At 37.0% G+C, this 17,845-nt stretch overlaps 1 protein-coding gene across 3 annotated transcripts in view; it reads left to right on the top strand.

The window, feature by feature from the left end:
- The window catches only part of LOC114609465 (contactin-associated protein like 5-3-like), a 565,569-nt gene that overhangs the window by 318,706 nt on the left and 229,018 nt on the right, over positions 1-17,845 (top strand). The window lies entirely within an intron of this gene.

A 17,845-nucleotide genomic window follows, 5' to 3' on the forward strand; every position in this document is an offset into this window, starting at 1 on the left:
TATGCAAGTCCATACGTCTGCACAGGAAGCACTCCTACACAGTGACCCATCTCCCCATCCCATACTGCCCAGTTATTAAAACATTTTTTGATGTCCTTACCCAGGACAGTATCTATATAACTCACTTGTCCCATCTCTTGATATGGTTCAGAAAACACCAAGAATTCTCTTACATTGTTTGCTCTGTTAACCCTTAAAAGCAAAATAGGCCCAAACAAAAAGCTGCTTTTCTAAGAGTCATGATTACCCTAAGTGCCTGCTTATTCCCCTTGAAGCAGATCACTGATATGAACCATGAGTATTTTCAACTAAAGTAAAGAAAATCAAAGAGCTCTAAGACTAAAAAGATAAGTTGTTTCTAATCAATATTTTATCAATTTCATTTTAAACTATTACTGATTTCATTGATTAAATTGTCAATCAAGTAAATAATTTCCAGTCTGCTCAATTTAAATAACACAAAGTTTTCTTGAGAAAAGGATCGGAAAGTGTTTCTCCACATGTTGAAGTTCTCTAATACAGCATCTCTGTGACCTTTATCATGTTATTCTACTAATTGGAGCCTTGCTGTTTCCACATTCAAAGGAAAAATAATAGAATCCGCCCCTACTGCTATTGAGATAAATTCCTGAGTCAGTAAGTGTGAAATCTCCCTGACAAGTCTGATCATAGCCATTTCTTGTTGTTCCTGCTGCATTAACAAAATGCTGTCCACATTTCAACCTTGATGAGATACAAAAAAGAAATATGTTCTTTTTCATACAAAGGCAAAGGACAAGATAAAGGACAGTTTAGGATGGAGAGCCAAGGACATTCAATTACAAACCCAAGTAGGACAAAAGCCTAACTACTCTGGCTCCTTTCAAGAAAAGTGAGGCTTCATCACATTCTAGATAAGTCATTGTTTTTGATAAGTTACCGGTGTGTGTGTGTGTGTGTGTGTGTGTGTGTATGTATGAATGCACACATAGGCTTCTGTTTGTGTGTGTATGTGTGTGTTCTTGTGTGTGTGTGTGTGTGTACCAAATGTGGAGGTAAGACGCTGAGCTTGGATGATTTGTTTAGCTCCTCTCTACCTGTTTTGTTTTGTTGTTTTTGTTTTATTTTGTTTTTGATTTATTTCTGTTGTTGCTTTGATTTGTTTTATGAATCAGGGTCTCTTACAAAACTTAGAGTTCACTTTTTCATGTACACTGAATAAACAGCAATGTCTGTATCCACACCCTCATCACTTGGATTATATAGTCACAGACAACTAAGCATAGTTGTGCCCAACTTTTAGTTAGGCTTTGGTTCTGGTGATAGGAACCAGGGTCCTTGTGTTTGCGGAGCAAATACTGTGCATATTTTGCTATATCTTAACCCCAGAGGTAATTTTTTAACTAAATTTATGTTGTTTCTTTAAAGTTATTGTGACTATATCTCTGTATTGCTTCAAATTATTCAGTGAGTCTTCATTAACTGAGATTACATATGTATGTATGTATGTATGTATGTATGTATGTATGTATGTATTATGTATGTGAACATGTGTATGCAGGTAAGAACATCTATACTTTTATTTAGTGGCCGGAAAGCTTAGTTCACATTACTTAGGAGTCATTTACCTTCTTTGTGACAGAAAATGACCAACACATTGGTCCTACTGGGCAGGGACTGTAAGTGTTCCATGTAACTCCACATCCCCAGTGCTAAGAGAAATGGGCCACACCCAGGCACAACTTTTTGTTTGTGTTCTCTGGAGATCAAATTCAGGCCATCATGTTTCACTAAGTAAGCAAGCTTCTTGCTCCTCCATCATTATTTTAATCCATATTTGCTCTACTGTCAGCCTCTGGTAGTGGAGATTTTTACATACGGGCCTCTGTGAATCCTCTTTAGAACAGCCCTTAGCCTCTGATCTTCACTTGATCGTATAGAGGATGTCTTCCTCTTCCTGTCTGTTGACCTTATATCAACTTGTTCATTTCTTTCTAAGTCTTACTTCATCTTTCAGATAATTGTTTATTTAACTCAATACTCTCCCCATGTTCTAAATGCACATATATTTGCAATAACTACATTATTTGTCCTTCCCTTGATTTTCGGTGTCAAAGGCATTGTGTTTTACTGCATATGTTTCCTAAAACCAGCACTAGTTTTAGAAAGTTACATGTGGGAAAAAGTCCAAAAACTTTGAGAAAATAGAATTGCATAGTCTCTTATTGGCATTTCCTCCTACAAGCTCTACCCTCATAGAAGTAAAGAGACTGCCACATGTCTCATGTTTGCTTCCTTTACCTACTATATGGAGGAGTTTTCCAGTTTTAATTGATTGAAATGACTGAGGTTCTAGCTTTTCATTTAAAGTATATTTCTTAAATCTTTACATACTAAGTCCCATGAATTTCCAAAAGGCCTTGTGAATCATCCTCCAATTGAAATATATGTAGGAATGCCTAATTTTAAGAGACTAGTGTAAATAGGACATTTGGATAAGAAAAATATATGTGGAAAATATTAAAGAGAAAAAAAGGCATTGTTATAACAAGAAATGAAGCTGAGCTTATTAGTCTGTCAGCAGAGTGGTTGTCAAAGTCATTGTAGCAAAGAAACTTCCTGCTTGTGACTAATATGATGATGGATATCCTGGCAATCATCCCCTTGCTCCTTCTCATTGATGCAAGTATCATTATGGCTGGAAGAGGAAACGAGTATTTTTCTCTCTGATAATGATTGATTTCATTACCTCTTGTTGTATAAATGGGACATCAGAGGAGAAATAGGTATATAGCATATGCAAACATATGGGGTGCCTGAACTCAGGACCCATGAGAAGAAGGCCTCATGATCCATGATGTCCACTTCATAGGTACTTCCTGCTTAATGACATTCAAAAGATGTAGATCATGGTGGCAGGGGAAATAACTTCAAGGAGAACAGTGCTTGCCATATAATTATGAAGGTCTAAATTTATATCTGAATCTCCTTTATGGAAAGCCAGATACTACCACAGGCACCTGTAACCATGGTGCTGGCCAATGAAGAAGAAACAAAGGATTTCAGAAACAAAGGATTATTGCTGAGTCTTACTCACCAACTAGTGCAGCTATAAAATGGTGAGCTCCTAGTTCACTGAAAGACATTGACAGAAATAAGACCAATGTGGAATGACAGGAAGACACTGCTCTCCTGCATTTCTTTTTTCCATTGGATTAGTATAAAATATTGACTTTGGGTCTGAGGGACCTCTGATATTATGATTCCTTGTATGTTTCTTCACATGGTCTTCCCAAAACTGCCTGCCTTTTACCAGTTGCAAACTTTATGTTTTTCCTGAGATCTGGAAGAGCTGCTGATCTTGGGCGGTACAATCTCTCCCCTGCTTTCTTAGTTATACTGGTGTTTTCAACAATTCTATTTACAGAGAACAAGATATTGAAGCTCTCTTCACAGAGTTGCAAAGAGTCATCAAAGGAGAAGTCTATCATTTTTAAAAGTTTATAATTTATTTTATTTATCTGTTTGTGTATGTTACATACATATTTAAGGGATGGTGCCTGCTGAGGCCAGAAGAATGTATCAGATTTCTGGCAGCTCAAATTTCAGGCATCTGTCAGCAAAACAGATTGGAAGATGAGAGCTGAACTCTAGTCCTCTACAAGAAAAATAGGCATTCTTAGTCTTTGAACAATCTCTCTTGCTCTCACTCTTTCCCACACACTTATACCTCTGTCTCTTGTAGGAGATTTGTGTGGGTGAAATGGACGGTTCATGAACTTGTTGAACATAGAAACTGCTTAAGAAATATAAGAAGGAAATATGTCTGTTATTTTATTAATCAGTTTAGAGTGTGCTTTTTAATCATGATGTGATAGTCACTGTAGCAGACGTCCAGATCACTCATCATTGTGGATCCTACACTTTATCATCTCTGAGGTTTCATTAGGATACCATTGCCATTGATTTTCATTCATCTCATGTTCCTGTAAATTTTTCCTCTTTCAAGCTCACTCATCTGTGCAACACACATTTATAGTAGTCAGGCACAAGTAATTGCATATTCTGTTCCCAACCTCAGTCTAAATATTGTGTATGACATTCAAGGAATTCAAGACTTGATTTCTAAAGTCAAAAGCTTCAAAATAAAAGGACTGTGGAAAAAAGTACTAAAACGCACACTGAAAAGAATGTAAGGCTATTCATAGACAAATGAAGATGTAAATTCAAATGGCCTACAGATAAGGTAGTCGATAAATGACAAGTACTAGGCAGGAAGAAAGTGCATGGGAGATTTGAAGTTGAGCTGTACTCTATAGCACTGGTGTGATCTTCACAGTCAGAGAAGGAGGATTGTAGGAAGGGGAACACCAACAGAAAGATGTATTATAAGATTTAATGTAATAAATTTGCTAAGAGGGTTGTGGGAACTGATTATGCAAGTCTCAAATCAAAAGGGCATGTAGTTAAGAAAAGAGCTTTAATGTCCAGGACAGGACCTTAAGCTATTATGCACCAGTAGAGTATTAGTTTGTACACATGAATGCATGTGTGTGAGTATATGCATGTAAGAGTGAATTGGGTGTATGCACATATATGTACAAGTTGATTATTGTGCATGAATGTGTGTTTGGCTATGTGCTCCTATGTGTGCATGCATGTGTGTGCTTGTAAATGTTCATGTGTTCAGATACTTATGTTAGTGTTCCTATATAACTGCATGGACATGTATGTGTGTTTCAGTGTGTGCATGCATGTTTGTGTATATGTGTGTATACATATGTGTTAGTATATTGTATCAGTATGTGAGTGATTCTGTGAGTTTTGTATATGTATGTATGTGAATGTATACATAAGTGTGAGTATACAAGTGTGCTTGTATATGTGTGGATATGTATGTGCCTGTCTGCACAAATATGTTTAATTATGTAAATGTGTGTAGATTTATGTGTGAATGTGCATCTGTGTTTCTGTATGAGTGTGAATGTTTGCATCTCTGTGTGTGTGTGTGTGTGTGTATGTTTGTGTGTGTGTGTACCTGTTTATAGGCCAGAGGACAACCTCATGTGTTGTTTCTCAGGAACTATCTATAATTTTTCTTAAACATAGGGTCTCTCTATGGGCAGAACTTACCAATCAAGGTGGCTGGCTCACATATAAACCCTTTGCTGTTTCTGCCTCTGCAGCTCTAGAATTATAAACTCCTGCCACACCATCCAGCTTTTTTGGGTATGTTCTGTAAATAGAATTTCATTCCTTTAGTAAACAGTTAACTGACAAAGCCATCCTTGAGCTTCTTGGCAATATTTGTTTCAAGGAAGACACAGCTCCACTTTAGGCTTTTCTGAGGATTGCCTCACAGCCCACCCGGATTATCCACATAAACTCACTTAAATAAAGTCAGCTGCCCATGGATTTTATCTCATCTGCAAAAACCCTTTACAGAAGCACAGAGATCAGTGATTAACCAGGTAACTGAAAGCAGTTTTCTGGATAACCTTATATATGAGACTCACCCTCACAATCACATCACCTTGACCCCTTCTCCATTTCAAATATATTCAGCTAGACTTCTGTCAAATGTGGCACATTGCAGTTTAAGATGCCTTGACTCTACTGTTTATAACCATAACACTTAATTTTGTCCAGCTCTTTTATAGTGACACTGGTCATAGTGTCATGTTACATTTGATTAGGATGCAGATATACTGTGTCTTATGTAAAGAAAGTTCAGGTCTCTTTCTTTTACCCTTGATGTAAAATTTATTTAGTGGGGTATAGGGAGATGGCTGAGTTGGTAAAGTGATTGCTGCAGATGTAGGAGACTGAGGTTTATATTCCAAACTCTTATACAAAGTCAGACATAATAGTAATTGCTTGAAATCATAGCACTGGACCAGAAGATCTCTGGAGCTCACTAACCAATAGCCCAACTCAACGAGTGAGTCCCAGGTAAATGAAGAGGACTTGCCTTAAACCACATATTGGACTATGGCCATAAAAGAAGAGACTTGAGGTAGACTATGGGCACACACACACACACACACACACACACACACACACACACACTTTATCAATTGGGAAAATTTAATTGGGAAAATTGGCTCCTAAGTTTGGATATTATCTTTTTCAAAAGAAGTCTCTTTCTTAAGCAACATTCTTATGATTCTTTTATGTTGTGATGCCTATATTCAAATGCAAATTTAATGGTAACAGATATAGTTTGCATCCTTACTGTCTCCTCAGAGGCTCATGTCTGAAAAGTTAGCACACATCGTAACACCATGAGAAAGTGGATCTTTGAATTTGGGGGCCTTTAAGAGGTTATCAGGGATGATATGTGCTGTCTTTTTGTCCCCCAGTGAGTTTAAATGAATGGCTTTGCCTACCAAGACTGCCTTCAAGTTGAACTATCCTGACACAGGCCTAAAATCAACAAGTCTTCATCATCATAGGCCAAACTATTAGCCCAAATAAACCTTATATCTACATAAATTAACTACTTCAAATATGTTGATTTTAGTGACAGAACACTATCACAGCCTGAGAATTTCATTCAGCCCTCATTCAACCCTCATTTTTCCCATTAGATAAGGCTAGCAATAGGCAAGAAGCTGTGGCTGGGAAGCATGGGGTCAGTGTGTGACTGGAGTTTTTATTCATCTTAAATTACCAAATATTCACCCAATGGCAACTTCTCTCCTGGATCATATAGTGTATGCTACTGTTTTTACTTCTAGACATTACAGAAGATCCCAGGAATGTGGTTTGTGAACACATTCCTCTATCACAGTGTTCATTCTGGGAGAGCATTGCTGGACAGAAAGGGAAGAACAAGAACCCTTCCCACTTCCTGGTAGTTGATTCCAGATGGGTCCATTTGTGCTACCCTGATGACTATATTTTTAGCAGAGTCATACATCCCAGGATAGGGAGGGAAAAGATAACTCTATTTCCAGATTAGGGTCAACAAACCTGATGTCTTGTCTCTTTTTTGGATCTGATAAGAATATATGCTGCAGTGCCCCAGGTTTGTGTTGTTATTTCAGTCCTTGATCTCCAAACACAATATCTAACCTGCCCCAGCGTTCTCAAGATGGCTGAAAGAAATCTGGCCAGTTTGAGAGTGGTTAGCACCACTCTGTCAGTCCTTTACTTTCTCCCCAATTCCCTTTACTTTGCCCCCAAAGTCTATTCCTTTATTTGGTGAGTCCCTTGTTCTGAGGCTGACTACCAAGATCCAGCTAACATTGTATGGAAATCCACAAACCAAAAGCCCCCTTTGGCATACCAAATTAACATACCCAATTAAAATTAAACACCTCATACTAATAGGGAGCTTACCTTGTACCTTTATAAACTGCCATTTTCCTATGTGCCAGGTCTATCTTTTTTGTAACCAGATGCAGTCCTTTGTCTGTCCCCCTACCTGCCTCTTCCCTGGACAAATACTCTTTACATCTCTCCCCTGCCCCTTTTCTCCACTCTCCTTTGTTCCTTTCCTCTTCTCCTTTGACCTGTATCTTCTATCTTTATCTCTTATTCTCTGTCCTCTGTCACTCTGGGGCAAATAAAACTCCTTTGTGATGACAGCTGAGTGGCAGTTCTGAGTTCATAGTTTTCCAAACAATGGCCATTTAGTCTATTCTTCAAACAACTCTTTCAGACAATAGGGCATCAGGGAATAAGTTTCCAGGCCATGCTTTCCAGAGTATAAGTCGCCTATATAAAAATACATTATGAATTCTACAGAATAAATAATTTCTATGAATATTAACAAACAACATTTGATTATTTTAAAGGACAAAGTCAGTGTTTTATATATTCTACAATGGTGACCTGCCAAGGAACTGAGCCCTCAGCTTGCTAGTATTTGATTTTACTTTGTTTTTCTAAACTGTTGTTCAAAAAAATTTTTTTTAGAATTCATTTACTTATTTTGGACAATATATTATTGTGTTTTCAAGTCTGGTCTTTAGCTGAAATAAACACCCCACCCATAAACGAATAGCTAACTGACCCTATACACATGTAGTAGCCTCTGTACTTTTGTCAATGTAAATATTAGAATTTGGAGTTATCTCAAATAAAAGCAAGTGATAATTCATATGAAGGACTCCATTGTAGCCCTGTCTTCTGTCTACATTTGCCTTTGGTTACTACTGGGTTGCTCTCTTCCTCATATAGACATGAACAGATACACAAGTATCCATCACAAATACGATTTTATATTTTGTATTTTACTAATATGTCTTTTGTAAATCACAGCTTCTTTTTAGAGGCCACCATATAGTTTATTCATTTATCAATTTTAATTTAATTCTATGTTTGTATCATAATTCACTTTATGAAAACCTAATTGGTGGGCTTTTCAGAGAGATATTATTTTGGAATCGCAATGGATAAGCTTTAACATTAGGACAGATGTTGTTTCATACACTTGAAATTATATCTGTAGGTATAAGAATTCCCAGAGAAGTCTTTTATTGGTGAAGAGTTATATGTGGTTTTGCTACATACTGCCAAATTGTCATCCACAGGCCTGAAAGCAATTCCATTCCTACTTACAGTGCCTTGCTCACAGACTTACAACTTGAGTTGTCATCAGTTGGAATTTTGGCTTATGTGAACTATTTTTTGACAAAATAGAAACCATTTGAGGCTGACACTTAGCATGTGATTTAGAGCTGTGTGGATCTTCACATCTTCTTGTCCTGGTTTCTTCTACAATGCCTAACATTAGTATTTGATCATGCAGTCTCTCTCTCTCTCTCTCTCTCTCTCTCTCTCTCTCTCTCTCTCTCTTCACTCACTCATGTTTTGTTTTTATGTGGTTGTGTGTGTGTTTCCAAGCCTGAAATCACAGGCTCCTTGCTATATCCTTTCTACCATTGTTTTCTTGCTTGCATAGCAATCACAGTTACTTCAGAATCATCACAAGATTTCTCATCTCTATAACTATGTTTAAGATCTGAACATACAAAAGTGTATGTTTGTGGACATAGGATACAGTTATGGTTATATTTATGTTGTAGACCTTTAAACTGTTTAATTAGGAGGATGTCTTCTGAAAACTGTCTTCTAACCCATTTGCTTGCAGCATGGATTCCATACAGTGGCTTAATACAGACATAGATTTTATAGCAAATTACATTGCCTATTTAAATGGTACAGACTGACAGTGTGCAAATTTTTATCTTCAAAATGTGATATTTTCACTTACAAATGTGGTGGACCAGTTCATAACTTAACTGGGATACATACTGCCTTTAGACTTGGTTGTGTCAATATCACAAATCTCTGCAGAATTCACTCTACAGAATATTGCAGGAAATGAACACAATAGTAGATTATTTCTATATCAGAGTTTTAAATATCTCTGTAAAAGTAAATGGGGGCTGGAGTCTCATGATGATCCTGAAGTAACTGTGATTGCTATGCAAACAAGAAGACAATGGTAGAAAGGACATAACAAGGAGCCTGTGATTTCAGTCTTGGAATGTAGAGATTTGTTGGGTGGCAAGCTGTGAGGAGGCATTGAATCCAAGACACCCACAGGGACAGGGACAGTAGGAGTTTGGCCTTGCTCCTGGGCCCCTGGCTTCTTTTGCGTAGATACAGCCCCCATAGAGAGGTCTGTGACCATCATTCACATAGGACAACTCTCCTACTTGCCCCTCCACAGGTAGAGGGTGTGACTACAGGCCACAGAACCTCAAAACAGGTCTCCATATTAATGAGATACCTAAAGGCCAGAAGGCATAACCAAATAAGCATTTCTTCCCAGACCTTCCTCCTTAAAAAAGGTATTCAACCTCAGGCCAACCCTGAGAATACCTGGGTATAGTTTCATCCATTTTCCACCATGATAATAAACACATTAATATTTATTGAATATCCCTCTTCTTTGGGACCTGACATGAAGAACCATGGAGAAGATCTTCAACTCCCAGGCTGCTGGCTAATCTCTTTTGGATGACCTTTCTACATTCCAGCCATGGAGATCCAGCCAAGTGAGTCACCAGGACCAAGAGTCTCATCTCCCCAGGGTGCACCCAGAGTTTCTCTCCCTCCTCCCTTTGGCTGAGGGTCAATCCAAACCATATGCCCCCATCTCAACCCTTCTGTGGCCTCTCAGTGGTGCCTAAGAGCCCAAGAGACTGAGAATCAGTAAGTTCCTGGCTATCTCTTTGCCCAGGGCCCCCAACTCAAGACCTCTGACCCCCTGAGAGACCACAGATTGTGTTCTCCACCCCTGGAGCAGTCCATGCACCTGCTACAGCCCAACAGAGATTGAAGATTGTGGGAACAAGCTGGCTAGAAGACTGACTAGCTATATCTGTATGTTCTGGTTTAATTGAAATTCTAGCTCAAAAAAATAAATGGGAAGGTGACCAAAAATATTTTTAGCAGCATTATGCTTGTATTATCATGTAAACAGTTTATTGTTGTCTGACTTATTGTATAGTATATAATTATGTATGAGAATGTGTGTGTGTATGTATTTTTATGAATGTCATTTTATAGATAACAGAACATATTTCAGAACAGCATATATATATGGTTTTCTGAATGATATGAAGAAAAGTTCACACAGGATGTAAGTGTTTACTAAGATAGCGAGAACATAAAAGACAAGTGTTTTTATCTAGAGGACATCCCTGGATCTTGAGAGACTTATCTATTTATTTGTTTTTTATTTACTTACTTATCTTTTTATTTGCATATACTGTGATAATTAACATTTATTGTCAACTAGATAGAGTCTAAGTCAAGCCTCTGGCTTTATCAAAATGTTTAAACTGAGTTAGCAGAAGAGGAAAGACCCATCTCAATTGACCAGATGAAATGGAGGCAAGGATGGAACAGTAAAGTAGAAAGTAAGATGAACCTCAGCATTCATCTCTCTATTTCCTGATTATAGACAAAAATACCCAACTGCCTCATAGTCCGATGACAATCAGTTCCTTACCATAATGAACTGTACCCTTCTACTGTGAGGCATCTCCCCATTTTGCATCTAAAATTGCTTATGTCCTGCATTGTGTCACAGTGTTAAGACCTGTAACTGCCAGGGTTTGTTGTCACATTTAATATTTGTGTTGGTTTCTTCTTCTTCTTTATCCTCTTTTCCATCGCCCTAACTTCTTTTCTACTCTACCATGTTCTTTCCAAAACCTTCATCCAATTTTTATGGCACAAGTTCCCTTTTGTCCTCCTCTATCCCTCTTCCTTGTTATCGCTTTTTTCCTACTTATGGTCTCTTTCTGGTTTTATAGCCTGTTCATTCTCGCTTTCAACAAGCTACCATCTCATGTGACTCAAACCTTTTCTTAAACTCTTAAGCATTCTTTCTCAGTCATTGCTTCATTAACTCTGTGTGATCATACCCAATGTTCTATGGAGCTCTCATATATGTGTGTACACATATATGCATGCATATATACATATATACACATACATAAATACATATAGACTTATAGAAGTATATACATATATGAGAGGACATATGGGGGCTAGGATAACTGGGTGACATGTCATGAATTTTATTCCAGGGGAGGCAGCAGCAGCCAGGATGTCAGTCACTAGGAATGAAGGATATCCATGTCCCTTTCAAACATTTTCATTTTGGGGATAATCTTTGAAGCATTTGGTTTTCTTCTTTCTCATCAGCCAAGATCATTTTAGATGTTTTACTTGTAACTTAAATAATACTGAAGTGGGAATAAAAACCAAGCAGAAAAGGAACAAAAAAAAGCAAAAGTTGAAATAATTTCTCTGTAAAAATCACAAATCACATCTTTCTTCCTCCTCAAAAACAGATCAATCCTCTAATTAGAAGATAAGGGTATATATAGAAATTCTTTTATGTAATTCCTCAACTAAGAAAAAAAGGCTTTTTAATATTCAGTATTCTAGCATAGCAAAATAAAACAATCTCATTAAGAGATGATCTGAGAAGATGGAAAAATCATCCATGCACATGGATTGGTAGGATAAATATAGTAAAAATAACCATTATGCCAAAAGCAGTATCTAGATTCAATGCAATCCCCATCAAAGATCCAATTCAATTCTTCATAGAGTTAGACAGAGCAATTCTCAAATTCTTTTGGAAAAACAAAAATCCCAGGATAGTGAAACTATTCTCAACATAAAAGAACATCTTAGGGAATCACCATCCCTGACCACAAGCTGTATTATAGAGCAATAGTGATAAAAACTGCATGGTGTTGGTACAAAGACAGGCAGAAAGATCAATGGAATACAATTGAAGACCCAGAAATGAACCCACACACCTATGGTCACTTGATCTTTGACAAAGGAGCTAAAAACATCCAGTGGAAAAAGAAGACAGCAACATTTTCAATAATTGGTGTTGGTTCAACTGCCAGACAACATGTAGAAAAATGCAAATTGATCAATTCTTAAACAATCATCCTTGTACAAAGGTCAAGTCCAAGTGAATCAAAGACGTCCAGATAAAACCAGATACACTGAATCTGATTGTAGAGAAAGTGGGGAAAATCTTCTAACACATGGATACAGGGGAAATTTCTCAAACAGAACACTAATGGCTTAAGCTCTAAGATCAACAATCAACCAATGGGGTCTCATAAAATTGCAAAGCTTCTGTAAGGCAAAGGACATTATCAATAAGTTGAAATGGAAACCAACAGATTGGGAAAAAAATCTTTACCAATCCTATATCCAATAGAGGGCTAATATCCAAAATATACAAAGAGTTCAAGAAGTTAGACCCCAGAGAACCAAATAACCCTATTAAACATGTGGTACAGAGCTAAACAAATAATTCTTAACTGAGGAATATTCAATGGGATATGGGGTTTCGGGGCTGGGGGAACTGAGAAAGGGGATATCATTTGAAGTGTAAATAAAGAAAATATCCAATTTTAAAAAAGAGCTCTGTAGAGCATTGGTAATGGGTAGGCAGAGTTCATGCAGCAGTGACTGAGAAAGGATTCTTAGATGTTGAAATTTCTCAGTCACTTCAGATGAAAGCTTTTTGAAAGCTGAAAGTGAATAGGAAGAGGATGGAGACAAGGAGTGGTCAGATGAGCAATGCTTTCAAGCCCAGAGTACAACAGGTACAGAACTCAACCACATCCCATACTACAGTATAATAGGAATATAAGGAAGGGCTATGAGGTGACATCCTAGACACCAAAGAAGAAAGATTTGTTATTGATGCTCATGATGTCTATATAGTACCAGAGGACTTCTTCTAAACAGGTGACAGTCATGTTATAGGAGACATAGGACTCCAGGGAAGATGTTCCCTCTTCAGTTTGAGAAAGAGGAATTCCTTAAATCTGAGGAAGTTTTCCAGACAAGGAAATAGGAGAGAAATGCACTTATTAAAACAGGTAGTGAAATTACCTTGTGTTTTAAATTTCACTTCAAAAGAATCCAAGAGCTGAGGATATGGAACTGTTTTAGGCATTAGAGTTACTTGGGTAATGGGTTTTTCTTTGACTATCTGAGTTTATTTCCTTGCTTGTTCCTTGACTATTTGGATCTATTGTATTGCTAGTTCCTCAACCTAAAACTGACCTTAATATTTGCATGTAATTTAAATGGCATAAAAGCAAAAAAACTGAGGAGGAGGGACAGGATAGGAGGTTAATGGAGTGGGGTAGAGTGGCATGGAGAAAGGGGATAACATCTGAAATATAAATAAATGAAATATCAAAAAAAGAAATTAAAACAAAAGAGGCAGTTTATGGGCTGAGGAGATATAGAGTTTGTTTTATAAATGCCAGGATCTGAATTTAGATCCCAGAATTGATGTGAAAAAAAAAACTATTTTTAATAGAATGTGCTTGTAATTCTTGTGCTTGGGAGATGGAGACATACAGGTACTTGGGCTTGCTACTGGCCTGGTCACCTGGGCTGCTTGGTGACTTTCAAGTCAGACCATTTTTTTTTAACATGGAAAATAAAATAAGAGAAGACAAGGGCATATGACATACAATAAATGAGGTTGAATTCTGGACTACACATCCACCTACATGAACACTTGAACACATACTTGCAAACATTATCACACACACACACACACACACACACACACACACACACACCAGAGTTTTTCAAAGCATGAATTTGCAGGAAGGTCTACACTTTGTTCTAAATTTTGAATTTTTTCTTGACATAAATATCCTAGGTAAATACCCTATTTTAATAGGAATACTCATTGAGGCATCATGGTAATAGAATTTTTTATCTTCCCTAAAAGTTTGTTCAGGGCACATTTGTTAAATACTTATATCAAATATCAGGGGTCTTCCAGAGCTGAAAGACATACATTTTTCATTGCAAAGTGTCTTTTTTACAGATTATAAATTAGGAATTTGTCACTTCATACTAGAAGACAAATGCTTTATGGTATATAAATTCAAAATATATCCGTTTGTGCTATATCTGTAGCTCCTGAGTTAAAGTCTTGAGACTCACTAATAATGATGACATAGACAAATCCTGTGCAACTAGGATGCCCTCTAAAAACTTCTAAGGAATTTTTCATGCTTATTCTGATACATTGAGGTCTATTTGAAAACTTACAAGCATGATACAACTATTTATGTGTTTGCTTGTGCGTGTGTGTGTGTGTGTGTGTGTGTGTGTGTGTCTGTATTTCTAGATTTTAGAGGACAGAAAGTGGAGTTTGAGGTCAGAAAGTCAGTATCAGATTCACAAATACAACCATACCAGCTGAGGAGCTTAGAGAAAGGTTTGCATTACCTCAGCTCATTTGCAAGACCAGTATCCATAAATAGATAAGCTTGATAGCCAGTTGTTTTCTGTTTAGTCTCTAAGCAATTGAGCAAAATGTTTAAGGACAAGTGATTTTTGCAAAGTGAGACAAGGAACTAACCAAAAATCTGGTATATTAATATCTTGTTTTTTCACCTTATTTGTTTTTTAAAAAAAGAAAAACAAATCAAAAACCCATTTCATCCTTTGCTGGATAGACACATTCCAAGATAACTGAGTAAGGATAATAACACATTTTTAGTTCTAGAATGATTCACACTTACAAATTATGCTCACAGCTCACATATATCATACTGTTCCACAAAAGTCTATAGAGACTCTGTCATCTTTTATCTTATTACTTCATCCCGTCTTCCATGTAGGTAATAAAGAACCATTAGTCAGCCAACAGAGGAGGAATATATTGGGAATCTCAGGTTTAGAATTTGAAAGGTCACATCTGGAGTAGAGTATGTGTCTCAATCCATTGCTGCTTAGAATGCTGGAGTACACTTAGTAAGCAACACAAATTATACTTTCCTTGGGGCCTTCTTCTGTGTGGTGGTTATCTTTAGTTGTCAATTTGACACAACCAAATGACCGTAGAGAAGAGAATTTTAATGAGGAGTTACCTCATTTTGATTGCCCTTTTGGAATGTCTGTGGGAGATTGGCTACACTGATTGATGTTTGTCTCAAATGACCATTTAAGTTTAATAGTAAAAGACTGGTTAATGATAACAATGCATTGTAAAACCTTCAGAAGGAAGAATGTTTTGTGGACCATTTTTTTGTGTGTGTGTGTGGCAGTTTTAAGTTATTAGTTTTCAAAATCAGTACTTTTTAATGGAAACAACTTGACCAAAAATCTGTCACAGAATTTTGAGACCCATTAAAACAAGTTTAATGAGAAAAAAAAAGACAAAGTCCAGTCTAGGCAGCACATTTCCTAGACAAGGTATCCTTGACCAAGCCAGCTCAGTCAGTCAACAGGATCGCAAGGCAGGGAGCAAGGACTGAAAATAGAGACAATTAGTCAACATTATAACATGACTCCAGCCAGTGCTGAGGCTGAAGTGTTTTTTTTTTTCCAGTCTGCTTTTATATCACTCTAGATCCATACAAAGAATATAGTCAGTCCTAAGACATAAGCAAAGTAGTCAAGGAACACACAAAACATAGAAAGGTTAGTTAAGGAACAAACAAAGCATAGCCTGATGGTCCCATGATTACTGTCTTTATGATCTTAACATGACCAATCAAGATACAAAGAAAACATTTCTCAGCTGTATTCACATTGAGCTTACTTTTGAGTCATAGCCCAAAGTCAAATCTGTGCCTGAGCTTACTTCCATGTCCTAGCCCAATGTCAAATTACTGCCAAATTCCTTGAAGGTAGTTCCAAAAGTACTCCTCAAGTCGTGAACCATTTAAAAGTGGAGAAAAAGATGTGAGCACAAGCAGCCAAGCATGCTGCATGTTTGTAACCATTTGTCTCTGTTCTTGACTGTGAGCAGTGGACTATAACTTGGAATGATATACCAATAAAATTATTTTTCCCCAGTTAATTTTTGTTTGAGTATTTTATTAAAATGCGAGAAAAGACACTAGAATATCCTGTGTGCTCTGATTGCTTGTATACTCAGAATTTACATTCTTTTCTAGCTCACCTCAACCCCTCTAACTAGCACTTTCCACAGACCCAAGTCTTCTCTTTGTCCAGGCTAAATAAGTTTTCTCCGTTCCCTAGCATAACATATCACATTGTATGTGTTATATTTCGATTTGCTTGAAGATAGAAAGCCTAGTTTATCTTTTATCGTTCCTAAAGAGTACTTTTGCTAGTGGTAGAAGGAGCATACATGGGTCCATGCATCTGATGTAGGAAGGGCACTTATAATTCAGTGGGTGATTACTCAGAACACTTACTGTACATTAATTTTGGATCCAATTAGGTAGATACTAGCCACCTATATTCTAGGCTGGAATAGTTTTACATAATAGTTGCTCAGTGCATACTGGGTAAGCTTAAACATGGACAAGGAATAAATCAGATAGGAGCAGACTATGATTTAACAGGATGTGCTGAACTTGAAGTGAGTACTAACATTTTGAATTATTCCTTTATATTCTTTTATAAAACTACTGACACTTGAAATAAGATAAAAAAACAGATTACAGGTTAATAAAACTCATAAGGGTGGAGTTTGAGATATTTAAATAAATACAGTGCTTGCCTTGCAGACTAAGGATCCATGTTTTACACCTAAAACCTATGCAAAAACATCACAGGCTGGTGTGCCCTTAGAATCTCAATGCTTGGGAAACTGAGACAGGAGGATCCTCAGAGTCAGATTAGGCTGAATTGGTGAACCCAGGACAACGAGGAAACAGCATCTTGGGAAAAAAAATCAAAAACAAAGCAAAACAAATCCAAAACCAAAAACTAAAATAACAACAAAAAACAAACAAAAAACCTTCCAAAACCAAAAACAAAGTAAAATAAAATAAAATAAATAAAATAAAATAAAATAAAATAAAATAAAATAAATTAGGATGCTATCTGAGCAATAACAACTGAGATTGACCTCTGCCTTTCATATATTCATGCACAGTTCTGTGTGCACACATGTGTACATACATTCATACAAATCTATACCCACATACATGCAAAGTTTTACATACTCATATGTGCAAATGTGTAAACACTCACACACACACACACACACACACACACACATGAATTAATAGGCAGCAATTTTTGAGAAAACTTTTCTAGATGAGCCAGGTGTGCTATTATAGGCCTACAATCTCAGGTCTCAAGAAGCTTAATATGGTGGATTTTGAGTGCCTTTCTCTGTACACATATAAAAACCCAATATTTGGGAAGAAAGTAATGTATTAAGGTGACAACTCTCTTCAACCCAATACAATATACATTGGGGCTTTGTTTAACTCCCTGATAGCCTGGGGCTATCTCCTCTGGCTATTGAGAGGATAAATGCTTCAAAGTTCTTTTAATGAAGGTGTTATCTCATGGGACCACACAACTATGCTCCTAACTTGCAAACAGATCTTTCTAAAGAACC

The sequence above is a fragment of the Grammomys surdaster genome, unplaced genomic scaffold (assembly GCF_004785775.1).
Source record: "Grammomys surdaster isolate TR1022 unplaced genomic scaffold, NIH_TR_1.0 125973, whole genome shotgun sequence".
In the NCBI taxonomy this organism is placed as follows: domain Eukaryota; kingdom Metazoa; phylum Chordata; class Mammalia; order Rodentia; family Muridae; genus Grammomys; species Grammomys surdaster.